At 48.7% G+C, this 12,566-nt stretch overlaps 1 long non-coding RNA gene and 4 other non-coding genes across 5 annotated transcripts in view; all 5 read right to left on the bottom strand.

Moving 5' to 3' along the window:
* Nucleotides 1–12,446, bottom strand: part of LOC146208109 (uncharacterized) — a 91,656-nt gene extending 79,210 nt beyond the window's left edge. Inside the window, exon 1 of the long non-coding RNA XR_014703362.1 lies at nucleotides 12,315–12,446. This is a non-coding gene — a long non-coding RNA (uncharacterized LOC146208109). The remainder of the gene's footprint in view (nucleotides 1–12,314) is intronic.
* Nucleotides 98–170, bottom strand: TRNAR-UCG (transfer RNA arginine (anticodon UCG)). The gene has a single exon. It is a non-coding gene; the product is annotated as a tRNA-Arg (tRNA).
* On the bottom strand, nucleotides 407–479 carry TRNAR-UCG (transfer RNA arginine (anticodon UCG)). Its single transcript has one exon. It is a non-coding gene; the product is annotated as a tRNA-Arg (tRNA).
* On the bottom strand, nucleotides 716–788 carry TRNAR-UCG (transfer RNA arginine (anticodon UCG)). Its single transcript has one exon. It is a non-coding gene; the product is annotated as a tRNA-Arg (tRNA).
* On the bottom strand, nucleotides 1,025–1,097 carry TRNAR-UCG (transfer RNA arginine (anticodon UCG)). The gene has a single exon. It is a non-coding gene; the product is annotated as a tRNA-Arg (tRNA).
* Nucleotides 12,447–12,566: the final 120 nt, after the last annotated feature.

The following is a 12,566-nucleotide window of genomic DNA, read 5'->3' as shown; positions in this document are numbered from 1 at the left end:
CTAGGGTTGCTACACTGCGCCTTCAAGATTGGCCACGGGCCGTTTCCATCGATGCGAAGAGGGATATTTCGTGCTGAAAATAAAAAACAAATCAGCACGTCCGCGACAGGACTCGAACCTGCAGTCTTCTGATCCGAAGTCAGACGCCTTATCCATTAGGCCACGCGGACGGATTTGTTGCACCTAGGCATCACAACGCACAAACAGCTATGCGAACGTTCGCAGCATCTGTTCAAAATGAAAGCGCGGGAAGCGACGTGTCTTCTGTATCTCACGTGCCTTCTTTCGTCTCCTCATGGCCTGCTCCTGCTAGGGTTGCTACACTGCGCCTTCAAGATTGGCCACGGGCCGTTTCTATCGATGCGAAGAGGGATATTTCGTGCTGAAAATAAAAAACAAATCAGCACGTCCGCGACAGGACTCGAACCTGCAGTCTTCTGATCCGAAGTCAGACGCCTTATCCATTAGGCCACGCGGACGGATTTGTTGCAGATAGGCATCACAACGCACAAACAGCTATGCGAACGTTCGCAGCATCTGTTCAAAATGAAAGCGCGGGAAGCGACGTGTCTTCTGTATCTCACGTGCCTTCTTTCGTCTCCTAATGGCCTGCTCCTGCTAGAGTTGCTACACTGCGCCTTCAAGATTGGCCACGGGCCGTTTCCATCGATGCGAAGAGGGATATTTCGTGCTGAAAATAAAAAACAAATCAGCACGTCCGCGACAGGACTCGAACCTGCAGTCTTCTGATCCGAAGTCAGACGCCTTATCCATTAGGCCACGCGGACGGATTTGTTGCACCCTAGCTTCCCAACGCAATAAAAGCTACGCTAACGTTCGTAGCATCTGTTCGAAATGAAAGCGCGGGAACAAACGGGTCTAATTCTGTATCCCACGTGCCTTCTGTCGCTCTCCTCATGGCCTGCTCCTGCTAGGGTGGCTGCACTGCGTCTTTAAGGTTGGTCACCGGCCGTTTTCACTGATGAGAAAGGAGGGCTTTCTCGCTGAAAGTAAAAAATCAACACGTCCGCGACAGGACTGGAACCTGCAGTCTTCTGATCCGAAGTCAGACGCCTTATCCATTAGGCCACGCGGACGGATTTGTTGCACCCTAGCTTCCCAACGCATAAAAAGCTACGCTAACGTTCGCAGCATCAGTTCAAAATGAAAGCGCGGGAAGCAACGAGTCTTCTGTTTATCACGTGCCTTCTGTCGCTCTCCTGATGGCTTGCTCCTGCAAGGGTGGCTGCACTGCGTCTTTAATGTTGGTCACGCGCCGTTTTCATTGATGCGAAAAGAGGGATTCCTAGCTGAAATAAAAAATCAACACGTCCGTGACATAACTCGAGCCTTCAGTCTCCGAAGTCAGACACCCTATCCATCAGGCCACGCGGACATTTTTTTCCTTTGTTGCCGTCTTGGCAGCATGAACAAAACACACAAGATACAACTCTTGGAAAAAGGCAGCAGAGCAGGTAACAACACAAAATATAAGAAGCACACACAAACACAAGGACGACGCTGCACTGACAACTATATCGACAAGAACCCGCACATCTCCCTTCACTTCACGTCTGCAGCCAACTTCTTCCTTGTCTTTAACATCCTGCTGGTTTGCGCAGAAATTCTAATTCCTTCTTCAACAAAACCACTGAAGGCATACTGACACACTGGTCTCCCGAGTTACAGGTTGCATATGCTTCATAAATTTCTCTTGCTAACATAACCTTCATGCTTTTCATAAGCTTAACATTGTGAAGGTCAGCTGGACATTTTTGGTCTCTACAACCAACGCAGTCCTTGCAGTGCCCCGTGAGATTAGTGCCAGACTTGTCCGATATTGCCATGGCGTGCTCTCTAATCCTGTCATTCAGACATATTCTTGTCTGTCCAATATATTTCTTTCCACAATGCAAGGGAATTTGATAAACAACCTCCTGAATACACTTGGAGTACCTAGTTCGTTGCGAAGTTTTGCATCCAGAGTTGAAGTACTGGTTTTTAACCCGCACACACATCCCTTTAGCTCTGTTTGGTGCCATTGGAATAACCCGGATGCCATGTCTTTGACCAATCTTCATTAAATTGTGGGTGAAGCCATGCATATATGGTACCACTGACCATTTATTTATTTGCGTAAGGTCTTCCTTTCGAATCTTCTGCTTGATCAGCAGGACAATGCTTTCTATTATTCTACACTGCAAATACTCAGGATACCCTGCCTCAAGAAGCCTCTCAGTCTGGCGTAGAAACCTGTTTTTGATATGGTGGTTGCATGATTTGTTGAGAGCCGACGTCAATGCAGCCTTCGCAACACCTCTTTTTACTGTCTCTGAATGCTGGGATGTATACGGAAGAAACTGCTTGTTCGCTCTTGGTTGGCAAGTCCAACGTAAGTGTTCTGGTAAGAATTGGAGACTCAAATTCAGGAAGCGCAAAACACCTTCCTTTGGAAGTTGCCAGGTGAATCTTAGATCAGGGCAACTTTCTTCAAACACACCCAGGGCTATGTCTTTTAATTGATCAGTCGCCTTTCCTTTCTCTAAATCACACAATGCCAAAAAGTCGTCAACGTAACATTACAATGCCTTTATCTTTCATAGCCGTCAGAATCCTTCTGTCCCATGCGGCTAAGTACACATCGCTCAGAGCAGAAGCAACTCTCGAACCTATGCATACACCACTTTGTACATACAATATTCCATCATGGGATGCAACAGTTGATTTGAGATAGGCTGCAATCAACTCCAAGAATGTATCCACAAACACCCTGGCTAAATTCTGGAAAACTATAGCCTGCTTCTCAATCGTTTCTCGTAGTTCTTTCAACAAGCCTTCTTGTGGGATAGAATAGTACATGTGTTCAATATCGAGCGAAAATCCAAAAAGTATCTTCTTATGATATCCCTTGATCTCAGATATTATCTCCTCAGAGTTTTTTATTCTAAAGGGATCATCCACATGTACTTGGCCGAGATGCTTGACCAAGCATTCCGAGACTAGCATCTGCCACGTGTGTGCCTCTGACAATATTGCGCAGAAAGGTATGTCAGATTTGTGTGTTTTTGCACTGAAGAATACCGACAAGGTATCATGTCTAGTGTCCTTAACCTTGCGGCAAAGCTGCCTCAGGTCAGTTTCCTCGAGAATCCGTAGAACCTTCCTCTTAGCAGCTTTTAAGTCCTAAGGTTGCACTTTTCGAAAGTTCTTATTCATGGCTGCCAGAGCCTTTACGCCGTAATAGATAGAATCCAATACAACAAAACCACCTTCTTTATCCGAAAGGCACAGCTTAAATTCCTTGCTCTTCAGTTCTTTATTAACCGGTTCAAATCGCAACTTGCATCTTTCACGTCCTTTTATACAGTTCAAACAGTCACTCCCTTCAGCCATAATTCGGCTGGCCTCTTGTTCATCAGCTTTTTCTGCGACGTGTCTTACAATGGCAAGCTTCCCTGCGGCGGCAACCTTAGGGGAAAGAGCAAACTTAGGCCCATGTTCCAACACTTCCGTTGCATTACCAGATAACTGTACATTACCTGCAGTAACTATATAATTTTTTCGCACTGCAACGGACTGCTGCTTCTTGGTGCAGTTCTTTACCAGAGGAAGGAACCACACATTCCACTTATGCTCAGTGCAAAATCGTGTGGAATAGTAATAGCTTCTATACGATATGTCGTCCGCGGCTCTCACCTTCAGAAATTCGTTCAACAGGCGAATCTGTCTCCATCACTCTGAACGTAAATCTTCATCACCTTCCTTCCATTGCCCCGGGAACAAGATACAACAATATGAATAAACTAATAGCACTGTCCGCTTTCTGGCCTGTGGGCAACGGTAGGATGGATTTTATGATTTCAGCTGGTTGAGAGCAAGTAGTCACTCAGGTTGAACAGATAGCTGCCCGAAAACCTCTTGCATATGAATAACATTTTCACGGAAATACTTATATTCAGGATACACAAGAACTTATTCATGTTTGACATCCATTGTCGTGCGCCATACACCGTGCATGACCAGCAACTTTAACGTATCGCAGGCACTAGCTCCTCCTGGTTCAGCGCATGACAGGAAACATACGCCGAAAAGTGTTGTGGCAGGTCTTTTTTAAGGGTGCGTTTCAATACTTCCCAGAGAAAAACTGCAACGTGTCAATCAAGAAAGGTATGCTCAACAGTTCTACCTTTTTGCAAATAATGCATTCGACCGACCCCCCAAGGTGAGCAAAGACTTCGCTCTTCAACCATGGCTTTGCAGGAAGTGTGCTGTTGAAAGAAGAATAACTTCAGTGAAGGCCTCATCGGCATTTTTTTTTAAAACCAACCCATCTGACCACGTAGCATTCGTTCCCCGAAATATATGCGGTAAAGAGGCACTGGCAGAAATGCTTCAATCAGGCCCTTGTACAGCTTCCTCCGTGTGACAGCTAGTGGCTAGATGCTCGTCTGGAAACCTCAACCGGACACTACGGACTGACACAAGCTTTTCTTTCAAAAAGGCTCCTAACGCACTGCGACATGCATACACAGTCGACACTATATGTTCGGGCAGTGATTCTGCCAATCGCTCTTGGACGGCGTTTCTTAGAAATACATTTTGTTGGTGCAAGAAAAAGAATCTGGTCCCTATCTGCTAAAATAAGAAATGCGATAACCCTAGCCCTCTATTCAGTACAGTATGAAACAGATTGCATCGGCTGGTATGTTTCCATGTTCAGGAAGGACCAAAGAAATGTTGCAAATACACTATGCAATTTTTGTACACAAATACCTGGCAAAGATAATGCTTGTAGAACATACAAAATGTTTGCTATTAAAAACAAGTTGCACACAGTGGCTCTCGCAAACATGGAGAAATTGTGGCCACACCACTTGCTTGTATGCGCTTTCACTCATTCGACTTCATGGGATCAATACTTTATTGCTTTCTCTGAAGTGGTTTAGGGGTACGTCAAAGTACTTTCCTGGTCTCTTCCCACTTCATTCGACAAAACGCCTGGCTTGCCAGTTTCAATGCCAGAAACCAAAACAGTTTGGCCAGCTATTTGCAAAGCCACTGGCGCTACAAAAGGCTGATGCCTCCCTCGCCACTTCTTGCACACTTTCCTGGTCTAAGTAGAAAACTGCAATATCATCTGCATATGCCAAAACCAGAACTTAATTATCAAAAGAGGTGCATCCCTTTATGTTTTGCCTTGTTTTCAGCCTTAAACATAAAAGGCTCCAGGTAAAGCGCGAAAACTAGTGGAGAAAGAGGACAACTCTCCCTCTCTGACGACAACACTGGTATACTATTACTCAAGTGCTTATTAATTATAATCTCGCTGTACAACCATTGTACACAATTTTCACTCCAACAGTGACGATACATCCAACTCTGACATGAATTCTAAAAGCATGAACAGAATTTTAAGTGCAACCTTATCGAAGGCATTACTTAAGCCTACTTACATCATTGGTACACGACCCTGCATGGCGTCGCAACATTCAAGCACACTTCTTGCTATGTGTATATTAGTAAAACTGGTTCTGCCATTTTAAGCCGCAGGGTCTGATGTGGGCCAACAATCGTTTTGATTACTCTTAAGCGGGCTTGTCAGCAAAATACCAGTATTGATATTGTTAAGGGAAACTTACCCAGCGGTAAACGCCAGATAACTCTCAGAAGCACACACCACGAGCACGAACCCAGCTTAGCCTGAGCGTCGTCTTCTTCACAACGCCACACCAGTGCGTCGTCGTCATCTAGAGATTGCGCACCGTAACAGTATTCCCCGCGCGGGAGAAGCACCGTCCCGGTGCTGCCTACACAGGAGAACTTGAATGGTATGGTTTCAGACGGGCGACGTGCACGATTTCTGGATGAGGGGTTGTGGAAGGATACTTGGGCTGTAGAGGGGCGATCTCATAGGTCACATCGGTGACTTGTCGCAGGACGCAGTAAGGAGCCACGTAACGAGGCAGACGTTTCTCTCACATCCCCACACGACGGGCCGGAAGCCAAAGAAGCACGAGGGAACCAGGAGGGTAGTGGACGTCTCGGTGATGTAGGTCATAACGACGCTTTTGTGAGCACTGAGACGCGCCAAGCCGGTCTCGAGCGATGTGGCGGGCGGCATCAGCGCGGGCGATGGCGTCCGAAGCGTAACTACAGGAAGAGTTGTCAAGAGGCAGCAAGGTGTCGAAGGGGAGTTAAGGGTTGCGGCCGAAAAGTAGATAAAAGGGAGAATATCCGGCGGTATCATGGCGTGAGGAGTTATAGGCGAACGTGACGAAAGGTAAGGAGATGTCCCAGTCACGATGGTGAATAGGCGAACGTGACGAAAGGTAAGGAGATGTCCCAGTCACGATGGTGATCGGACACATACGTAGATAGCATGTCGGTCAGTGTGCGATTAAGGCTCTCAGTGAGACCGTTCGTTTGCGGATGGTAGGCCGTGGTGAATTGGTGACGAGTAGCGTATGAGCGGAGGTCATGAACCACTTTAGAAAGGAAACAGCGGCCACGATCTGTGAGCAGTTGACGCGGAGCGCCATGAATCAAGATTACGTCATGCAAAAGTCAGCAACGTCGGAGGCGCAGCTTGCGGGGATGGCCCTGGTTACAGCATATCGGGTAGTATAATCAGTCGCCACAGCAATCCATTTGTTTCCAGACGTCGGAAAAGGCCCAAGAAGATTGAGGCCCACACGAGAAAACGGTTCAGTCAGCACTGAGATTGGTTGCAGGGGCCCACTAGGTTGAAGCGATGGTGTCTTACGGCGCTGACATAGCTCACAAGCGGCGACGTAGCGACGGACAGAGCGGTAGAGACCAGGCCAGAAAAATCGTCGTCACACACGGTCGTACGTGCGTGATACTCCCAAGTGTCCTGCTGTAGGGGCGTCGTGAAGTTTGGCGAGGACAGTAGAGCGCCGATGAGCCGGAACAACCAGTAAAAGGTCCGCGCCATCTGGACGCATATTGCGTCTGTATAATGCCTCGTTATGGAGCACAAACATCCTGGCGGAAGAATCGGGGTTGTTGCGCAGCTGGTCTATAATTGGTTGCAGGGCAAGATCCCGACGCTGCTCGGAGGCGATATTTATGAAGTCCGAGATGGACAAAATGTAGTCGTCAGCAGTATGGTCGGACAAATCGGGAGGATCTACGGGATGGCGGGACAAGCAGTCAGCGTCTTGGTGTAAGTGGCCAGACTTGTATACCACAGTAAATTCGTACTCTTGTATTCGCAAGGCCCAGCGACCTATATGGCCAGTGGGGTCCTTAAGTGAAGACAGCCAACACAAAGCATGATGGTCTGTCACTACACAGAAGGACCGCCCAAACAAATAAGGGCGATATTTGGTCAGCGCCCAAACAAGTGCAAGGCATTTCCGCTCTGTAATTGAATAACTGCGCTCAGAGGACGAAAGCAGGCGGCTAGCAGCAATGACGCGGGAGGACCCATGCTGGGATTGGGCAAGGATAGCACCAATACCATGGCCGCTAGCGTCGGTGCGCAGTTCGGTTGGTGCAGAAGGATCGAAGTGCGCCAGAACAGGTGGTGTAGTGAGGGCGGAAATAAGCGTCGTGAAGGCATAGGCTTGGTCACAACCCCATGTGAAAGGTACGTTTTTCTTCAGAACAGAGGTAAGCGGACGAGCGATGTCTGCGAAGTTCCGAATGAAGCGGCGGAAGTAGGAGCAAAGGCCAAGGAAGCTTCGCACGTCATTTGAGCTACGCGGGGTAGGGAACTCGTGCACGACTCGAACCTTGTCAGGGTCGGGCTGCACACCATTTGCATCAACCAAATGACCCAGGACTTTGATTTGGCGCCTACCGAAGCTGCATTTTTTGGCGTTCAGTTGAAGACCGGCGCGGCGAAAAACGGCCAGGACTGTAGAAAGTCGATCAAGGTGGGTTGCGAACGTGGAAGAGAAAACTACGCCGTCATCTAAGTAGCATAAACATGTTGTCCACTTGAAGCCACGCAGGAGCGAGTCCATCATGCGCTCGAATGTCGCAGGAGCGTTACAGAGTCCAAATGGCATCACCTTGAATTGATAGAGTCCGTCGGGGATGAAAAAGGCGGTTTTCTCGCGATCCCGTTCGTCGACAGCAATTTGCCAGTAGCCTGAACGCATGTCGATGGAAGAAAAATAGCTGGCACCATGCAAGCAGTCAAGCGCGTCGTCAATTCGTGGAAGAGGGTAAACATTTTTTTTGTAATTTGATTAAGGTGGCGATAGTCCACACAATCTCCAACTTTGGTCTTTCTTTTTGACCAATACGACAGGGGACGCCCAGGGACTGCAGGAAGGCTCAATAATGTTTTGCGTCAGCATCTTGTCAACTTCTTTCTGTATAGCATGGCGCTCAGTAAGGGAAACACGATAAGGCCGTCTGTGGATGGGGCAGGCGTCACCCGTATTGATTCGATGGGTCACAACGGATGTTTGGCCCAATGGTCGGTCCCCGAAATCAAATATATCAGCGTACGACAGCAAAAGGTCGGAGAGAGCTCCGGCTTGGTCATCTGACAGATCCGCAGATATCATGCTTGAAAAGAGGTTCGAATGTGAAGAAACTTATATATGCTGCTCCGACAGATGCTGAGGCGTTAGAGCAGCAACTTCGCAGTCCGCCAAAGGAACCAGATCAGCAAGTGCGATGCCATGGGGTAAAACTTGGGTTGAGCGGCTGAAGTTAAGGACGGGAAGAGAGGTACGGTTAGCAGTGACAGTCACAACGGTATGAAGGAGTATAATGTTGCGACGCAGAACAACATCGGTAATTGGGTAAGTGACGTATGTGCCGCCAGGAACTGCGGGGAACGGGGCCAGTGGAACATAAATAGCAGCTTCGGGTGGTAGACGAACAAATTCGGCGGATCGGAGGCGGGGCTTGACATCGGTGTTTTCGGGGCAGTAGGGCAGGTCTAAGCGAAGAAGGCCAGTTGAGCAATCAATCAGGGCAGAATGGGCCGTTAAAACGTTGATGCCGAGGATCACGTCGTGAGGGCAGCGGTCGATAACAGTGAAGAGGACAGGGGTAGTGCGACCGGAAATACTGACGCGCGCAATGCACAGTCCCACGACGGCAGCGACGCTTCCATCGGCGACACGAACGGCGGATGAAGCGGCGGGTGTGACCTTTTTGAGACGGCGGCGAAATGATGAGCTGAGGACTGAAATATGGGCACCAGTGTCAATGAGGGCAGTAACAGGGGCACCATCCACACAGATGTCTAGAAGGTTGCGGCGATGAGCGACGGTCAGCAGAGGATTTTCGGGCAGGGTCGTCAATGCAGCATCACCTCCGGGAGCTGCATTGGTTAGTTTTCCGGAAGAGAGCCAGAGAAGTGAGGAGATGATGGACGGTGAGGTAGGGGCGAGCGGGACCGCCGGGTCTGAGGCGACGGTGAGCGGCTGGACATGCGCGGGGCTGGCGAGTTAAAGTCACGAGATCGCGTATCCCGGAAATGGTTTGGGTGTGGATATTCGGCGCTGCGATCAGGAAAGTAGCGTGGTCGAGGTGGCGGAATCCAACGGCTGCGGCAATGACGAGAAATATGGCCGACACATGAACAGTTGAAGCAAATGGGTCGGTCATTCGAGGTTCGCCATTCGTCCGGACTGCGGTAGTGGTAGCGGTATCGTGTCGGCTGTCGGCAAGGGCGCAGTTGGAACCGCAGCTGCTACCACCGGAACGGTGGATTGGACAGATGGGTGTGCGTTAGGTTGGAACGAGGGCTGTGCGGAAGACTGGCCAGAGTTGAAGCCCACGTTCGCGTTGAGGCCCACATTTGCGAACTCCTGGCGAACGACAGATTGTATTAAGGCTATAGTAGCATCTGCCGGCTGAGGAGCGAACGCAACGGACGCCATAGATATCTCTCGGCGAACAATCCTGGTCAAGTTGGAGTGATGAGATGGCTGCTGCAGTGTTGGGCTATCTTCGCACGAAGACGTAGCAGCTGTGTTTGGCAAGCGGTCGAAGCGGGGAGTAATGCGACGGTGTTTTGCTTGCTCAAACTGCCGGCAAACTTGGATGACTGAGTCGACCGTCGGACAGTCTTTGCAAAGCAGCAGATTGTAAACATCGTTTGCAATGCCCTTTAATACGTGGCCCACTTTGTCTGACTAGGACGTGGCGCTGTCCACTTTTCGGCATAAGGCTACAATATCTTGAATATAAAACAAATATGATTCCGTGGAAGACTGGGCACGGGATGCGAGGTCTTTTTGTGCGCCGAGCTTGCGTCCGATCGGCTTGCCGAATAGATCGCGAAGCTTCTCTTTGCACATATCCCAGGATGTGATATCATCATGCGTCTCAAACCAGACGCACGCCGTACCCGCCAGATAGAAGATGACGTTTGCGAGCATGAGGGTCGCGTCCCAATGATCGTGCTTGCTTACGCGCTCGTACACTACCGATCCAGGATCCAGTCTTCTACGTCAACATGGTCGGTGCCGCAAAAGGTGCCCGGGTCACGAGGCTGCGTCATGACGACTGTGGAAGCCGCTGATGCAGCTGAAGCTGATGTAGCGTCGGATGGCATAGTGATGGTACCAATCTGGCGGCCACTATAGGAGATCCAGGTTTCCTACGGGTGCACTTCCAGCAATCCTCACCAAATGTTAACACAGTTAAACGCCAGATAACTCTCAGAAGCACACACCCCCAGCACGAACCCAGCTTAGCCTGAGCGTCGTCTTCTTCACAACACCACACCAGTGCGTCGTCGTCATCTAGATATTGCGCACCGTAATAATATAAAGAATCAGCCAACGTGAGAAGGCTGGGAGGCGGAGGCCTGTCCAGCTCGGACCTCGAGGAACAACGAGCCCTCGTCGAAAGAGCACGGGCAGCGGCTTTTACCAACGGTGTCCCGGTCTAGGGACCCGACCAGCCTTCCCTTAATCTGGGCCAATGTCAATAAATGTTTTCATCATCATCATCATCTTAAGCGGGCGAACACTTTCATCAAAATTTTGCACTCAACAAACGTAAATTAAGCTTATTGGGCAGTATATAACTACTCGGGTCTCTCAACTTTGCAATTAATACCACGTACAAGAACAGAGTTAGAAGTTTGGGCTTAAACTGAACATTAAAAAGACAAAGATCATGGCATCTTGCCCTATCAAGTCCTGGAGCATCAAGGGACAAGAAGTGGAAGCTGTGACAGATTTTCTCTTCTTGGGCTCCAAGATTACCCCGGAAGGAGACTGCAGCCATAAAATTAGGAGACGCCTGCTTCTGGGAAAGAGAACCATGGCTAGCCTTGACCGCCTAGTAAAGAGCAGAGACACTACACTGCCAACCAAGATCCGTATAACTCGAGCTCTGGTGTTTCCAGTTGGTATGTATGGATGCGAGAGTTGGACTGTGAAGAAGGCTGACCGCCGAAGAATTTATGCGTTTGAATTGTGGTGCTGGCGGAGACTCTTGAGAGTTCCTTGGACGGCCAGATTGGAGGGTCAAATTCTAAAGTTAAAACTCAGCTATTTTGGTCATCTGATGAGAAGAGAGGAGTCGCTGGAGAAAGATTTGATGTTGGGAAAGGTTGAGGGTCACCGGAGAAGGGGTAGGCAGCGAACGCGATGGTTAGATGGCATCCTCGAAGCGCTGCAGATGAAGTTATGTGATGTTAAGAAGATAGTGAGACCGGAAAGCGTGGCGTGATATGGTCCATAGGGTCACGAAGAGTCGAACACGACTGAACTGAACTGGGAGGTTCGAAAAGATGGAGAAGTTATATTTCTTTCATAGCATTCCCCTATCACTCGTTTTACTGTAAATAAGCGGATAGTACATTTCAAACATACTTCCATACTGAATCAGTTGGCAAACTATCACTATAGGTACATCATGCATAAAAGACACCATCAGTTGCATAAGTACACACAGCATGTGCTCAGAATGCGCGTCCTATGTAAGCGTAAAACCGACGTTGGTTTCTGCTTCCGTGATCTAGCGGAAGCAGCGCTCCACATGTCGACGCTTATGTTAGTTCAGCGAATTTCCGACACAAACACACGCCTTCAAAAACTGTAGTCCGCAGCACTCAAGTCGTCTGCACAGTGCCTAAACATTTGCAACGGGTCGCGTTCTTCCTTTAGTTTTGCGCAGGCAAACTCAAAACTTCGCTTAGAATATATATATATATATTTTTTTCGCGAAGTTGGCCAAGTTATGCTGAGTGTAAAGTTCCGAAACAAACCATTGCGGTCAATTTCACACACTGATTCCCAGGTGAATCGCGATCCTAAGGTTCCAGAAAGGTTTCAGAAGCAATAAATATAAGGGACTGCTGGGCTTACCGAAATCTTGCTCATTGCGCGCGATGCATTGCCTGTGTGCTATGCTAACACAGCCATTTCATTGTTAATTTGCATTAATAACAAGTGGATGAAGCGTTCCACAGGCGCAGCAGAGAACAGACGTTTCGTGTAAAGCGCGGCAACCCCGCTACGGTTTAAAAAGAAAAGAAAGAAAAACGTGGTGGGGTCGATGATAGTTATGCACGCACCAATCTCTAAATTTGTTGAATCTAAAAATACACCTTTTAATTT

The sequence above is a fragment of the Amblyomma maculatum genome, chromosome 1, assembly GCF_055883805.1.
Source record: "Amblyomma maculatum isolate TAMU_Amacu chromosome 1, ASM5588380v1, whole genome shotgun sequence".
Classification (NCBI taxonomy): Eukaryota; Metazoa; Arthropoda; class Arachnida; order Ixodida; family Ixodidae; genus Amblyomma; species Amblyomma maculatum.
Note: the sequence above shows the minus strand (reverse complement) of the source record. Positions and strands in the feature narration are given on the sequence as shown.